We start from the raw sequence: 16,196 nt of genomic DNA on the forward strand, positions 1-16,196 counted from the left end.
CTCTGCATGTTTGTCTTATTATCAATAGGCTAGATCTAGGACCTGGATCTAGATAGGCCTAACGTTAGATCTAATTTCTAACTTGGTTAACAGAGGATCTAGGCCTAGACTAGTGTTACTGCTGCTTCTTATTAATATTATTTTAGACTTAGATCTAGGCCTACGGTACTTCACTTTTATTCATCGATGCTTTCTAATTCTAGGCCAACCTAATTCAAATCGAGTCATCTAAATTATACTTTCCCAACCCGCGACACTTACCCCAGGGCTTATGATCTAGGTCTGTAATTTAGGCCTAGATCTAGGTCTGAGCCTAAACGACTCCATTTACATGTACGAGTATGCCTGTCAGTAACAGTGGACCAAGGACTAGATCTAATCTTGGTCAATAATGGCAATGAAGTTTAAACTTTTAGCCAGGAATAAAAGACATCAAATCCATATAGGCCTAGATCTCAGTTTAGAACCAAAGCTTTACTTTCTAGGTCTAGATAGATCGAGAGTCCATCGTTACTATCTAGATCTAGACCTACGAGTAATTTAGATACGCGAATGCTGTTGCACAGCTCTGAGTCTTGGACTAGATCTATACTTTCTTACAAATAGGTCTAGACCTAGTGCATGAGATGAAATTATGTTAAAGTCAAATGAAATAAGATTCGGAAATAAAAAGATGCAGATGTTTCTTTGGGAGGGAGGGCAGACATTTGAAAAAATTTAGAGAAACCTAAAATTCAGAAAGCGAGGGCCAGAAGTAACCAATATTACCTATGGCCGTTTTGTGCATTTTCTAAAATAAAATTGAAGGATGTCATGCAATTCTTTTTTTGATGAAGGGTTTCACATTTCATCTCTTACCCAAATCCCTCCCCTATACATACGGCCATGAAAAATATCACTTCTTATTATTGTACTCTCTTTTCTTTCACAAACAGGTTGAGTTTGAAGAAAAAGAAAAACAGGTTGAGTTTGAAGGACAAGAAAAACAGTATAGAGGTCTACCTATATGGTTCATGATGATGATCATAACTGCATGCATCATTTTGCAGATTCTCATCCAGGTATAAAAGTTAAACTAACCCATTCAAAATTACAGATACATTACATGCATTGAATGTTAACCATGTTTACATTAAATAAAAATAACCTCAGCCACAAAGAGGTAGGATCTGTACGGAACATACACTTCTTAAATATACAGGCTCTCGAGTCTAAAGTAGAACCAATGTCAAAAGTTATGTACTTTGGGCAAATTTATAAAATTAGGACATGTCCTTGATCTACTAGTAATTAAATTGCCTTTTTATTTCCTATTTGTTTATAAACAAAGCAATATTTATTTTTCATGAGTTATATTTTATAAAATTCATTTTATTCATTCTTTAGTGTGATATTCATATTTGTAGATTTTATGATTTTTTTTTTGTTTTACATTTTGTCTAATAGGATGATGCAATTTGACAATTTCCATGGAGGTGATTGATGATGAGAAATAATTGGTGAAGTAGGCCTAATAGAACAGTGCCTGGACCACAGAGAGAAATACAAACTACAGCAGTTATATGAGTGAGTGAGTTAGTTAGTGATTATTTTTGGTAATGGAGGTTGTTCACATTTTTTTGGCAACAAATAGACCTGCCTTTGAAAAACCCATTTCAATTTTGTTTCTAGATTATAGTTAGTGTTGTTTTTAATTACAGATCAAAATATTCTGTGCAACAAAACATATCAACTTTAATTCTGACTATTCATATAATTTACATATGTTAATTTATATATTCATATTTACAAGAAATCTCTGTCATTTTTTCGAAGAGTACATGTAGTTAGAATGGAGAGTGGTATGTAAACTGCAGAGAACATGTTTAAGTGATATGCTTTATAGAAGTACAACTTTATAATTAGAAGTAAGATTTCCTATGGTATGTGTTGAAGAAACATATATACCTATGCATTGTCTCACTTTTCTTAAAACATTTGTTTTATAAATCATGACAATTTAATTGATTTTCTTTCTCTATTTTTTTCAATCTGCAGGACTGGTGTAACAGATGTTTTCATTCAAGAAATCCAACTATTCAACATTGAAGACTTAGGAACCACGTGATTAAGATGGAAAAGGTTTTTTTTTTTCCAAGTCCAATTAAAAAAAAAAATTATTATCACAACCCAAATTTATGACGTATGAAATTTCTTATTGATTTTCATTAAAATTGGTTGCAAAAAGAGAAGCTATAAACATACAAATAGGAGCAGCGGATTGAAGTTGCTTGAAAGTGGGGGGGACAGGGAAAATGCTGTTTTATGTGAAATTTTTAAAAAGTTGCGAGCAAGCAATATTTTGACATTTTAAAAACAAATATCCAATTTTGTGATAGATTTCGACAAAATATTCAAAATGATATATTTCACCCTTTGCTTTCCTTTTTCTATTTTTTCCCCTTGGTCGTGATTTTTTTTTTGGGGGGGCAAGAGCATTGGCGGCAGAAGGCAAAAAATTTAGGGGGGTCCACCTGAATTTATCCACCTAAATCTTAGAAGGGACCACAAAAATTTCCAGCAAAAAAAAGGTTGTCAACCACAATTTTAGGGGGGGCACAACAATTTTAAAGGGGAGGCTACCTGAATTTAGGGGGGGCGCAGGAAAAAATTGACGAGCAAAAAAAAGATTCTCAACAAAAAATTTAGGAGGGGGGACTGTCCCCCACCTCAAATTTAGGGGGGACAGGTCCCCCTATCCCACCGCTTCCACCGCCTATGGGCAAGAGTCTTTCAAGCCCCCCCCCCTCCATCTGTACGAACCTGCTTATATACCCCACTCATGAATTATTAAACTTAATGCACACAGGATTTCCTTCAGAAGTATATTATAGAAATGAAAATATTGTTTTCTTGTTTCAAAGGGCACTCGTCATGGTGACCATAAAACAGATCCTTCTCAAGTGAATTGGGTGAAAAATTGCATATAAGGAAGAGCACTAATTGGTATTACCTAAAACAGGTTCTCATCAGGTGAAAGGGACACAGTACACGTACGTGAGGGGGCATTTTCTTGCATAAAAAGGCACTTTTCAGTGCTTCAAAAAGTAGGGGGAATTGTGCCCCCCCCCAGCATACAAAAACATATTTATTTTGGTTCAAACTATTAACATACGCTTAAGAAAAAGGTAAAGCTTAATCCTCTGATAATGTGATTTTTTTTCTGGATAATTAATAAAATTCACCACTAACCAGAAAATTCCTTCATGTCTTTCATTTGTGTTCATATAGTATTTGTACCGAGCTAAAATGAAAGGGATTTGGAATTGGTAAAATTCAAAGTGAGACGGAGATGGAGAGAGGGAAAGAGAGATGAGAAGTGGGTTGAAAAGAGATGAGAAAGAAATGGAGGGGCACATAATTATGAAGAGATAATTTAGAGGGGGTGGTGAGAGAGCTGGTGTTGGAAGTAGGAACAAAAGGGGTGGAAGAGAAATAAGACGAGATTTTTGGAAACCAGGAGACAGATAACAAGTGGGAAAATAAGGAAATATATGAAAAGTTAAGTTGCAAAAGGGGCTAGGGCCACTCCAAGAAAATCATTTTTTTTATTCTCCCATATTGCAATATTCTTATGCGAAAATGAATTTTAATGATACCCTACCATTAGAAATTCAAAATTCGGTATAAAAGAAATCTACTTATCTTCATATTTTTTAAAGATATTATTTTCCAGAAAAATTATGAATGGACCTAACCCCTTTTGAAAAAAGTGAATTTTCTTTTTTAGTTCACTTTTTTATGGGAATTTCAACTTTTCTATGGTATCATCTTATAGAGCTACTAAAAATCAATTAAGACATAAAAATCAAATTTGATTAAAAATGGACCTAACCCCTTTTAAAAGTGAGCTCTTCATATGTAGGAGAAGGGCGGCACAAAAGAACATGAGTGGGAAAATGATTAAATGGAAAACAAAACAGAGTAAGAAATGCTGGAGAATAAAGGGGACAGGAAACATATTGAGCATGATAAACTGGGGCCCGTTTCATCATGAGTTACAAGTATGGTAACTACGAATACCAATCATAATCAAGGTTCCCACGGTTATCACAATAATAGCGATGTTTAAATAGCTCAGTGTAATTCATTATGAAACGGACGCCAGAAGAAAGCAGGCACGGGGATCCATGAAGATTTTTTTTTTACTTCTCCAAATTAAATTTGTAACAAGAAATTACTCTTTTAGTGGTGAAAGTTTTTTTTTCAGTATTCATACTCAACCAGTGAAAATGAATACCATCATTGTAATAACCATGATTTGCCCCCACCTCCACCTTTTTACCTAATCGCGACTTGATCTACTCTTTTCATCTTCCCTTTTAGAATTAGCATAGGCCTATAAGACGCAATACAAACATTGTTTTGTTTTTAAGTGATATCGCTTGTGATATCGATACTTTATAAAGCGCAACGTATCGTCTCAGATTTGCGCTTGCTTGATTCGCTGAATCCTTCGCGTCACGAGCGCGTAACAAAATGAATACATTAATAAATTTGCCAAGTTGACCTTTGTCATTGCGCTGGTGTGCGTATTGTCTAATACACGTACAAAACCACAGTTGACGAGGGAGCATCGTACGAAATTAATATTAATGGGGGGCTTATTTTAGCTTCTAATGGATTAAACAAAATGGCGGTAGCTTCGGGGGCCTGTACGACCCCCTCTTCCACACCTCGCGCAAATCGAACTCTAAACATGTAGGCCCGAATTCACAAAGGTGGTTTCTGCAGAAACCATGGTTTTAACCGTGGGTTTTGCTGATTTTGGTATTCACAAAGGTGGTTTCAAATGAAACCATGGTTTTAACCGTGGGTTTTCGGCATGATTTTGAGTCAACTGTTTTAGGTGGTTTCAAACCGTGGGTTTTAGGAAAACCATGGTTTTTAGGCACATTGACCAATCACAGATCAGTATTTCGGTACATTGCTGAGCAAGTGCAGAGAAGACGATAAATCAGCTTTGCACGAAATGAAGAGGAGCGAAGCACTTAAAATCGGCATTTGCCGAGCTGTGAGAACATCGTAAGTAATTTACCATTTTATAGTGACAATGAATATTTTTTTCTACGTCTGCATGTATTTGTTTGGAAAGAAATATTATAATTAATGCTGTAAATGCATGCAAAGTTAAGAGCGGAACGGTTTTCTTGGGATGGAAAAAGCATTATCGCACGCAAGTTATTTTCCAGTCCCACGCGTGAAGTTTTGTGTCCTGTCAAATTATAACGAAGAGCTGTCCCGCCGCGCCGACTTGTCATTGTGATATTATACACCTATCAATTGTAAGACGCACCCCTTGACCCCCGGGAATGGTGCGTCATGGGTGGGTCATTTACCAACAAATTCGTGACTCAGGGTACCGTCATGGAGGCAATTGGTCAGTCAGAGCATGGAGAATAGGTGCGTCGTAGTCGGTCATTTTACCGGGGTGCGTCATAAAGCCTCAGCATGGTACGAACGGGTCTGTCCACGCACTTTACTCACGTCGTCGGGCGTTCATATTTAAACCCTGCATGCTCATCCTTGGATTAAAATCTTGTCTTGAATTTTCTGTCACCTTGCATAAGAAGTTATTTCACTTTTCTTTAGATCCATTTTTATATATCCAGCCCGCAAGCCCGCACGATGGCTCAAGATGAAAAACAAGTTTTTCTTGCAGCGCGCGTCTCGTACGTCGTTCCTCTCAGATCAAAAACTGATTCTCATGGGGGGGGGGGGTGTTCTTTGCAAAGGACGTCTTTCGTGTTGCGGATTTATTTATGATGCGCCGTAGGACATTGTTTTCTTTAATGCCTGCCAACATATTTTATTCATTTGTTGGTGAACAAAAACCGTTGCTTAATAATACCATATTTGCCGGCGTAAAGGCCGCACCCCCATTTTGCGAATCATCTTTTAAAAAAAAAAATGCATGACAGAATTCCCGGCGAAGTCGGAAAAATCTTGGTTGGAATATTGTTCAACAATCGCCGCGGAATGGGAAATAATAAACACACATGCTGTAATTCTTACTATTTCATCTTTTTCGCCAAGGCGACGCAAGGAAAATAATCCACCATCGACGTGAAGAAACGGCCGATCGAGGTAATCAAGCGCTGCGGATGAAAACAAGAGCTGCGGAGGTAAACAAGCGCTGCGGAGGTAAACAAGAGTGGCGGAGATAAACAAGCGCTGCGACGGTAAACAATCGCGGCGAATATATTTTATTTCTTTCAATTAACGTCTTCTTTTCGTACAAATAAAGTTGAAGGTCAAGTCCACCTCAGAAAATGTTGATTTTAATCAATAGAGAAAAATCAGACAAGCACAATGCTGAAGATTTCATCAAAATTGGATGTAAAATAAGAAAGTTGTGACATTTCAAAGTTTCGCTTATTTTTAACAAAACAGTTACATGTATATGAACGAGCCACTTACATCCAAATGAGAGAGTTGATGATGTCACTCAGTCACCATTTCTTTTGTATTGTTTGAATTATACAATATTTCAATTTTTACGAATTTGACGATTAGGACTTCCTTACCTGAAGCACAAAATGTTAAAATAATGGAATTCCACGTGTTCAGGGAGGAATGAAACTTCATTTCACATTAATGACGAGAAAATCAAAATATTTCATATTTCAAACACTAAAAAAAACAAAAGAAATAGTGAGTGAATAACATCATCGACTCTCTCATTTGGATGTAGCTGGCTCGTTCATATAACTTTTTTTGTGAAATGAAGCGAATCTTTGAAATGCCATAACTTTCTTATTTTACATCCGATTTTGATGAAATTTTCAGTGTTATGCTTGTTGAATTTTTTTTATTCAAATCAAGTTTTTGTTGGGGTGGACTTGTCCTTTAAATAAATACAAAAGCACGGGCAGTGTTTCAATGTTTTTTTTTATTGAAGTCGGTGATGTCTCATGAGATAAATAATCTACAAGATGTACATCAGGCCATTGATTGAGTTTGCCGTGCCTGTTTGGGCATTTAGCATTACCTGCCAACATCCGCTAGCATTGAGTGGGTTCAGGAGAGGGCTCTGCGTATCACTGCCTGGCCAAATGTCTTGACATACATTGAACTTCTACAAAGTATGAATGTGACATCTCTTAAAGACAGACGGAGTGAACTTGTTGAAGGATTTGCACGCTCGTTGCTAAAATCGAAACGACATCACCACTTCTTGCCTGAAACCCGTAGGATTAGAATTGGTCTTTCCCTAAGAAATGCACATCATCTTGAGATTCCTCGGACTAGAACAAAAAGATACCAACAGTCGCTAATCCCCCACTTTGTGCAATTGTTGAACTCTGTAATATAATGTAATTTTATATGCAGCTTTATTTTTTTAGCAACTGTAACACTTTTTCCCGGGGGGGCCACTTACATTGGAGAGTGGATACCATGCGCGACCAAAAAAAACACGTAAAAAGGATGTCTTTTTCACGATAGGGCACGTTACGTACGTAACGTGATAAGGGTGTCAAAAACACATAAATAATGAAAAAAGGGTATCTATTTCGCTAGGAAAATTACGTGTTTAGGGTCGAATATGTGGGATGATAAAACAAAATTAAAATGTTTTACAAAGGATGTCCTTTTTGCCCCAAAACTTCGTGTTTAGAGTCCGATTTGAGCGAGGTGTAGAAGTTGGGGTCGTACTAAACGAAATAAGGTAAAGCCGACGACCGAAGGACCCGTAACAATAAACATTCATATACTTGTTTAGGGGTTCATTTCAGGGAATATTTGCCAAGAGTGCCGTTTTGTTTCCAATACTTGTTAAGGGTAGGTTTTCACACGCCAATACTTGTTAAGGGGTGCATTTTCAGAAAATGGAATTTACGTGTTTAGGGTGCTTTTCGAGACCCCATGGTCGCGCATGGTATCCACTCGTGAATGGAAGTGGCCCCCCCGGGCACTTTTTGTACTCCCCTTTATTGTTTATCTTTAATCTTATTGATTTTATGTTAGGTTTGTCACCTTTTTATTCCAATGTTCTTTTTTTACTTACTTGAGTTCCACCTACATGTAATACGACTATTCGATATGTAATTCTGCCCACAGGCTTCAATATTTTTTGGTTCGTTTATTTATTTTTTTTACTATAAAGCATATAATGTACCAGTCACATTTCTTTGACTACCTATTTGCCTGTTTCGGCCGGAGAACATTGGATTCAGTGCACTGAATTTGCTATTCTCTGGTTTAGGCAGGTAAACGGGTGGTCAATTGGGATTGTGACTGGTGGTGTACTATCTACAGTATATCACATGGTTAATTCCAGACTTCATACCAATCTTGTAACATCGTATTTATATCGCTTTAGTTTTATGACTGTCATACAAGGCTCAAACTAATTTGAAATTGCAATTATTCACAACATTGATTTGTTTTATATTTTTATAGGACTTATATATTATTTTATTTGTCTTGCTATTTACAATTTTTTTGTATACATGCCTATTTTTCTTGTTTTAAATATGATATTTTAAAAGTGTAAATGTTTATTTATATATGTTTTTAATACTCGCAACCTTGCTGATGTGATTTTGACGATGATAGTTTTACAATGTTATAATTTCAATCAATAATCTTTTTTTTGAGATTGTCCAAATTAATTTTTCTGGCTTTATTTGTTATTTGTCAAGCACTAGAATTGTGATATATTGTAATCTTTTAATAATATACATGTACATTTTTACTTTGTAAATATGATGCTTCTTCGGACTTTTGTCATGTATCATTTTCACAATAAAACCAGAATTGAATTGAATTGAAAAATAAAGAGTGAGAGAGAGGTAAAGACCAAGTGAAATAAAGACATTGGCGGCGGAAGCCCAAAGAATTAGAGGGTGTCTACCTTAGTGATGGACAAATGTAAGTAAAATAATTTGACAAGCAAAAAAAAAGGTCATCAACCTAAATTTTAGGGGGGGGGACAAGAGACATTTTAGGGGGGTCCACCAGAATTTAGGGGAGGGGGATGCAGGAAACAAAATTGACAAGCAATAAAAAAAAGTTATCAATTAAAAATTTAGGGGGGATCGTCCCACCATCTCAATTTTTTGGGGGGACCTGCCCCCCCCCCCGCCGCCTATGAATAAAGATGAACCCGGGGGGGGGGGCACTTACATTGACGAGTAGATACCATGCGCGACCAAAAAAAAACATGTAAAAAGGATGTCTTTTTCACGATAGGGCACGTTACGTACAAGGGTGTCAAAAACACAAAAAATAAGAAAAAAGGGTATCTATTTCGCTAGGAAAATTACGTGTTTAGGGTCGAATTTGCGGGGATGATAAAACAAAATTAAAATGCTTTGTAAAGGATGTCCTTTTTGCCCCAACACTTCGTGTTTAGAGTCTGATCTGAGGTGTAGGAGGTGGGGTCGTACTAAACCAAATTAGGTAAAGCCGACGACCAAAGGACCTGTAACAATAAAACATTCCTGTACTTAATTGTTTAAGGGAATATTTGCCAAGAGTATCGTTTTCCAATACTTGTTAAGGGTAGGGTTTCACACGCCAATACTTGTTAAGGGGTGCATTTTCAGAATATGGAAATTACGTGTTTAGGGTGCTTTTCGAAACCCCATGGTCGCGCATGGTATCCACTCATGAATGGAAGTGCCCCCCCCCCCCGGAGATGAACACTGAATCTTTCTTGGAAGTTTGTGGTCTTGAAAAAGACCGTTATTAATTCACGCACAAAGCAATTTTAATTGACATACCTTGTCATGTTCCCTCGGTCTCTTTCAGCGGGAAAATATTGAAGGCGGCATGATTCTTTTTAATACTTACGCTATTTTTCCACCTGCAATAGAATATCAAATTTCATGCAAACTTCGTGTATCACCTTGTCATCTTTATCGTCGCACGCAAATCGTGCATCATCATTTACTATTGTCAACATAAACGTGCTCTATCATCATCATCCTCGTCGCCATCATAATAATCCATAATGCCTAACAAGTAAAAATCTAAATCACTCATCTCAATGTTGTAACTTTAATTATCATTTTATGGCATTTCATTGACACAATCGTACTTATATCATTATTGTCACCATTATCATCACATAATTCATCCAAAATAATTTGTATTCACAACCAACCAGCCAATCATCACCACTGCCGCCATTTCCCGCAGCAGACCACAGCACACATCGCAAGGTAGGATTTTATTATTATTTATTGGCCGAGATGAGACTTGGAGATGCAAAACAAAAGAAAAGATCAAAAGGTAAATATTTTCATTTTATTTTCCATTACGATCGATGATGATGTAAAAAATAAATTCAAAAATCTAGAGCGAGGTGCTGTTAATCTTCCTGGCTCCTGCAAGGAAGATAAAAATGATAACGTGTTAAATCAATGTTCCACATAATTTCATGAAAAGTAATGACATTCATTACAATTAGGTTGTGTTGACAAAAGTCTACCAACATATTGCAAACGTACTTATTACACATGCTATTGCCGGGAATGCCGGCCCCAGACAGAGTCAGTGAGTTGCACGGTCTCTGAGCTCTGTTACGTTCTATGGAAACAAATTTAGTCCCAAATAGAATTTAATTTGAAAAGTAAGTTATCACGTACCGGTACTGAAATGTTTTCTTAGTTAAGTCGTGCTTTTTACTATTTCATCCTATAATTGCGCTGTTTTAACTACCATTACAATGGAAGCGTCACTGTATGTAGTCCCAAACGTACGCATACGTGCTGTTTTTGACCGCATATTCAGCGTTCGCGCTTTAGGCCGTACCCCGACTTTGCTTCTTTTTCTCATCAAAAGATAGTGCTGCCTATACGCCGGCAAATACGGTAGTTCATGATTAAAATGCGCCTCATAAAATGGGCGATACCAAAGACGGTCCTTTCAAAGACCCTCTCGTGCATTCGCCCCCTGAATGGGTATTATTATTCCATAGTACTTTGCAAGGTTCCTTCGCGAGAGATGTACGCGGATGTCGTATCGTATACAGTACAGCGGCGGCACGTTGGTGCCGCGCCCGGCCCGCGGAGCCGGAGATTTACTTGACGGAGTGCGTCATGGAGACAGTCGATGGTCAGTCAAAATCTGGCACTGGTGCGTCATATTTTTTCGTCCAGGCACAGTCATCGTAAGAAAAGGTCCGTCACAGTCGAGACACACAGGTGCGTCATGGTACATGGAAATCCGACTCACATCTGACAAGTGACGCACCATCCCCGGGGGTCAAGGGGTGCGTCTTACAATTGATAGGTGTATTATCTTACTGCAGGCGTGCAGAGCGGTAACATGACAAAGCCGCCAGCGTAGACAGACTTTCAACCACACACAATTGTGCGAAATTCAAGAAAATTTTGTTCTTAATTAATTTGTACCTTAGTAGTCTAATTAAAGTAGTCTAGTGTAGTGATCACAAAAATAATTTTTCAAGTTATTCAGATCCAACTTGAGAAATGTAGCTATACATGTATACTATAGATCTAGCCTCGCACCCCTCGAGGACTCTGATATATTTTATTTTTTTATCATGAAGCCGTAGCCAAGTTATACATGCTAGTCTATGCCTTGGGTTAACCCAGGGAACTCCCGCCTGCGTAGCGGGCAGGAGCTTACCGTGTAATTGACCATACTCACGCGGGACAAGGGTAGATTATGGTCAAAATATCTAGCAAGATAAATTATGAAAACAGAAATTATGCACTTACCACGATTATATGGATGATGGTCTAACAAGTGGCAGTTTTTCTGACATCTGGGCACAGACTGGAACCTCAAAAATGAAAAGTTTTCTCCTACCCCCGTCTCGATCGGCCATTTTTGTTATGAATTGTAACAAAATGGTCGATCGAAACGGGGGTAGGAGAGAAGTTTTAGTTTTTTGAGGTTCCATGCTGTACCCAGATGTCAGGAAAACTGCCGATCGTTAGACCTTCATCCATATAATCGTGGTAAGTGCATAATTTCTGTTTTCATAATTTATCTTGCGAGATATTTTGACCATAATCTACCCTTGTCCCGTGAGTATGGGTCAATACATGAATTACATGAGCTCCTGGGCGCCGGACCGCTACGCGGGCCGGCGCTCTCTGGGTTAGCCTTGGGTAGGCCCTAGGGCTATGTCAGTGTGTGTTGAAGTTGGTAAACAATTGATGGAATCCCCTTCAATATCCACATCACTGCAAATTGGTTAAATACACTAAATTTAAGTTTTATACCTTTTTTACACCTTATATCATAAAAGGAATAAATATACTTATAGAGCCTAAATAATCAGATCGATCTGGTGGCCATTTTTTTTGCAAAATCTTCCCATCCCTTGCTGCGCACTGCGTAATACAATAGGCTTGACTCGCTTTGTTTACATTCTTGATGTAGCTACAATACGATTAACACAGGGAACTCCCGCCCTTAGCGGGCGGGAGTTCCCTGGGTTACAATACGATGAGCTACGTTGTGAAGCACCGTTCTGTAGAACAATTAATTGAATGGATTATTTTAACAAATCACCCCAAATGATAATAAGAATTTACATTTTGGTTGGAAATCTGGCAGGTTTGAAGAGATGTTGAATTATGTTTCATGTCCATTTGATTTAAAGCTTAATTTAATGTAGATCTATCTGTACTTTGTTTATTTCCGCAGTAAATTTTTGAATGGGTGAAAACATCTTACAAGTTAACATGCACAGGCTGTCCAGAGAGACTATTAAAGGAGGATTGTAAGAGAGGTATGTTCATTTTTGTTGTCGTTTCTATGTGAACTTTTGTCTATTTCCGAAATTTTTTCTTTGTCACCGTCTAAAACTTTTTTATCTAATTTGTTGTCATGATAAAGAACCACTTATTTTGATCAATTTCAATCTTGGTTGATGTACACATCTGACAGTGACTGAATTGATCTAAATTCCGTGTCACATGGTCATAGAGTATAATGCCTAAATGTCAAATATTTGTAGATCCAGTTGATCAATTTAAATTTAACTTTATGAGAATGGCAATCTGATTAGGTTGTGGGCAAAAAAAAGTCATTTGACCAAATATATGCAGATTTAAAAGGTAGGCCTATTAATTTTGACAGTACGCAGTAAAGGTAGTTAAGAATACATATTTTTTTCAATGTTTAAATATTTTCTTTTGCTTCTCACTCTAACTCAATAGGAATATGCCAACAAGAACTGCAATGAGGAGTCGTTGACAGGAGGAAACTTTTTAAAAGAGACCACACACTACCTCATCAACATGCTTGAAGATGATCTGAGCCTGAAGAGGGACAAAGGGCCTAGTGATAAGACTACCTTTCTGCAAGTATTGACAATTCTGCTTTTGTATGGTGTAAGTATTTTTTTTAATGAGAAAGTTATATGACAATGATATCTCAAGACAAGCCTAGTGTATGCAAGTATTAGTGATATTCTTGTAAGAAGGAAGACTCAATGTAAAAAGTGAAAATAAATTTTGGCAACTGCCTGTTTTTAATTTACAATGAACTGTGCATATGATAATACAATCAGAAATGTAAATTAGAACTATATGTTTTGTCATCCATTGTGGACAGATTCTTCCAAAATCCCTAATTTACATTAAAGAAAAAAATATGAGAGGTTGCATCATGATCTTGGTTATTTGAAAAAAGTATTGCATCGGCTATGCTCAATGTATGTTTGTCACACAAATGTTTATGGGATACGGATAGGTTTAGCCTTTAGACCAGTAAAGTAATTTTTTTTTCAAATCTTACAATGTAAAGACAATAGAATAGTTACATTTTGTTTTCTCTTTGTCATCTTAAAAAAATAAAAAAAACGCAGAGTAAGATCCAACTTCTGGCAATATATCTTCATTTACAGGATAATTTCAGGGAATACGTGGTGATGAGGCATCAGTGTTGCAATTATCTGTTTGTGAGTGATCAAAGATGTTTCGCAAGCCATAGCAAGAAAAAAGAGGTATTGTGAGAACTTCAACAACCAGAGATGAGATTGAGACTACCCAACAACAACTGTGTGAGTGATCGATTGGACCCATGTCTATACAAGAATTCCTGGAGGGAAACAAGCCTTGTACTTTCCTGAAGGGCAAGTCCACCCCAACAAAAAGTTTCTTTGATATAATACAGAAAATTCCAATGAGCATAACACTAAACATTTCATCAAAATTTGATGTAAAATGAGAAAGTGTTGACATTTTGAAGTTTTGCTTATTTTCACAAAACAGACATCCTGGTCAGTATGCAAATGAGTGACAAAGTGACGTTCTCCACTCAGTGTTTCTTTTTGTAATATACTAGTATCATGATTTTTTCCCTCATAATGTGTATAAAGTACAGGTGAGATATGGTTTGATTTCTCCCTGAAACTTTTGTAAAAAGCCATTGTGGCAACCTATACTCAATTCGATGAAGAGTTTTGTCATAATTGTGAATTCTGTAAAAAATCAAGCATTATGATATATTTCTACAGAAGAAAGAGTGAGTGTGTGATACTGATATAGACTTGCTTGCATATCACCTGTTTTTATTAATTAATTTCTTATTTTACATCCTATTTTGACGTTTTCAGTGTCATGCATGTTTTACTTATCTCTATTCCAGTCACATTAACTTTTTTTGTACAGTGGACTTGCTCTAGAACAGGTATTTTTTGTAATGTACAAGTAAGAATTTCATTATTTATTTGTGTCTTTTTAACACTTTTTTTTCAGGGGGGGGGGTTGAATCGAACCTCTCTTGAGATCTCTGCCAATGATCACATTAACGCCTTGAAAATTGGTATGATAATAGTGGGGGATGTCCTGTGCAATGCTGTTTGGTTAATTTTTCCGAAATCGTCAGATCTTCTACATTAATTAATTATGCTAATTTCTGCATAAATCATACTTTTATACCTTTGCTAACAATCAAAATGAAAAAAAAATCCTAGATTGAAAATGAATTTCTTATGTATTTTATTGTTTTATGAATTTCTTATGTATATCTATGTTTTTCAAACTTGTTTATTGCCAAAATTATAGCAGAACATTTTTTTGAAGCATAATTATGCTGGAATCAAGTAATTTCACCTGTGAAAAATAATCATGTCCATATGAAGAAGATGAGAAAATTCAAGATTGACTTTGTACACAAAATCATGTTTTGGAGCAATTTTGGGTCAGACATGCACTTATGTAAAGTTGAGTAATTTTCCAACAGCATGCCCATGCATCGTAAATTTGATCTCAAAAGATGTGCATGACTTCAAAGTAAAAAGTCGGCGAGTAGAATGGTTTTTGCACAGCGGAATGGTTGTGGAATATGTTGAGGGAGGGGGTTCATTCACCCTACCCCCACCATAGTTCTATGCCCCCCCCCCCTCCCTGGGTTTTACATGTAGGGTTAAAAGAGCACATTATTACTTAGAATTTCACATGAATACAAGTATTTGAAATGAACTTTTATCATATTTAGTTTCTTTCAGACTACATGTATCTTCAATTATTTTTTCATTAAAAAAAACGTTATTTAATCAGGACTCATCAAATGCAAATTCCTCATTTACTTTTTCATTTGAAATATTCTCACATAATTTAAGTTGTCTATTTCAAATGCTTAAGATTAAAACTTTGATAGCTCACAGAAAGTTTATTGCATGCCCCAAAATATGCGTATGTGTCCATGGGGGTAATCGATTCTCATTGCTCTTTCTTTGTTTTTGCATCAGTTGTGTTTACACTTTGTACAGATAACCATTGGGGATTAAATATCATATGCATGTCCAAGAGGATAAGGTCAAAAGATCATATAGCATACACTTTATATTGATTGTGATATCAGGCAAGACTGGTGGTTCACCTTGTTTTTTGTTGAAATGTATTCTTTTAAAGTGTCCCCAGGGCAACAGCCTAGCTAGGGCAACCAGGTAGCCTTATGAGTAGAGCTCAACTCTGGCAAACAGGAAAACACTTAGCTTGGCCTGGCACATGCACATTTAGGGAGCATAAATGAAACAAATTAAAAGGGCAATTAATGCATTTTCTTGGAAAAAAAAAAAAATAATTTCAATTGACCCCAAAGGATAACCTGATGGCCTAGTTTGGGAAACCAGGTAGCCTAACAAGTAGAGCTTGACTCGGGCAACCAGAAAAATACCAGTTAACAATTAACAATAATAATTATTCATTTGGGCCATTATTATA

At 36.7% G+C, this 16,196-nt stretch overlaps 1 long non-coding RNA gene across 1 annotated transcript; it reads left to right on the forward strand.

Moving 5' to 3' along the window:
• Positions 1-4,979: 4,979 nt before the first annotated feature.
• On the forward strand, positions 4,980-16,033 carry LOC121419006. The gene is made up of 4 exons (XR_005970540.1): positions 4,980-5,064; positions 12,670-12,754; positions 13,185-13,358; positions 13,874-16,033. It is a non-coding gene; the product is annotated as an uncharacterized LOC121419006 (long non-coding RNA).
• Positions 16,034-16,196: the final 163 nt, after the last annotated feature.

The sequence above is a fragment of the Lytechinus variegatus genome, chromosome 7 (genome assembly GCF_018143015.1).
Source record: "Lytechinus variegatus isolate NC3 chromosome 7, Lvar_3.0, whole genome shotgun sequence".
Classification (NCBI taxonomy): domain Eukaryota; kingdom Metazoa; phylum Echinodermata; class Echinoidea; order Temnopleuroida; family Toxopneustidae; genus Lytechinus; species Lytechinus variegatus.